Here is a 1,635-nt window from a genome sequence, read left to right on the forward strand (position 1 = left end):
GTCAAGAGTCGACAAGCAACCTCAAACTGCTTCTTTCCGTAAAAACCACAACCGAAGAAAGCGGGATAAGAATGTTATTGAAGAAGAAATTCCAAGTGTTTCTGTTTCTGAGGAAGAAAATTTGGAAGAAAGCAATTCCATAGACTCTCAAGAAGGGGCTTAAAAATACTCTGACAAAAATTTTATACTTTCTTTGAAAAAGAAGAAGGAAAAAGCCAAGGGTCCTGATGTAAGAGATGAATATCCCAAAGAGGGTCCATTCCCTGGAGGCCCAACGACAACGATTGTTTCGAGGTGGTATTATGAGCATGTATCTTTCCTTGTTTGGTTGGGAAAGGTGTGTTACTTATGCAATAACGTATTTGTTTTATTATATATAACTCATTTATGTTCGTTGTAATTAATGAAAAAATATGTGTTTTGTAGGAGCGCAGAGTATTGAAAGCTCACCAACATACAATGAAGATGTTGGCATGGGTTGTGGAGGGAAAATGCACAACATTTTGGCAAAAGGTTAAAGATTCAGGTCTTTCCCCTTTGTTGCACACCTATAGGTATGTTAACAGAGTCGTTCTTTGTGCTTTCATCGAGAGGTGGCATTATGAGACAAACATCTTTCATCTCCTATTTGGTGAAATGACAATCACTTTGGATGATATTAAACAACTTACTGGGCTTTCGATTAGGGGTGAAGCGTTGGTTGGGAAAGTCAATATTAAAAAGGCAGATGCTAAACAATTACTAGTGCAAGGGTTATCTCCAACTGTAACAGAAGCCGAGATAGATGAGGAGTTAAATGATTGTGGTGGTGCTAGTAAGGCTGTGTCTTTGGGTTGACTTCGTTCTAAGTTGGCGGGAAAGAAAAATAGTAAAGATAGTGAAATAATTGATAATTGTGTGAGGGGTTATTTATTATATTTGTTTGGATGTGTACTCTTCCCAAATAAGTATGGTGATAAAATACCTGTGGCATACATGAAGTTTTTGTTGAATTTGGAAAAAGTGAAAGATTATGCTTGGGGTATGTCTGGCGGAGCATATTTGTACAAGCAACTAAGCCTTGCTTCTCAGCACGACGTAAGACAATTTTGTGGTTTTGCAGCTTTGGTTGAGGTATGTGTTAAAATGTTTTCTATTTTTATTTTTTTGGTATTTTGTAGCATTGGTTGTGGTATGACTTAAATATTTTCAGGCATGGGTGCATGAGCATTTTCCTTGCTTCCGGCCCCCTTATAATTCTGAATATACTATAGACATGCTACGCATGAAAAGGTGTAGATATACAAGGTATAGATATACAAGTGTTTTCCTTCAAATTTCATAGTTAATAAACAAAGTAAAGATGATTAACATTTGAATATATTCATAAATACACTCTCTTCAGCATTTAACATTAGAATCCATAAACATGCGTGCAGTCTTAAAATCGGGTATCACTTGGTTATTTGGTCATTTATATTGTTCTATTTCGATAATTCCTATGTGATTTGTTTGGTACAATTCAATCTTAGCGAGGTGAAAGGCATTAAATATGTGACATTTGCAAACACATGCACACTATATTTTTTGATACTCTTAAACTTAACAACGTAAAGATATGTAAGTGTTTTCCTTAAAATTCAACATTTAATAAAC

This window comes from Coptis chinensis, chromosome 7, assembly GCF_015680905.1.
Source record: "Coptis chinensis isolate HL-2020 chromosome 7, ASM1568090v1, whole genome shotgun sequence".
Lineage (NCBI taxonomy): Eukaryota > Viridiplantae > Streptophyta > Magnoliopsida > Ranunculales > Ranunculaceae > Coptis > Coptis chinensis.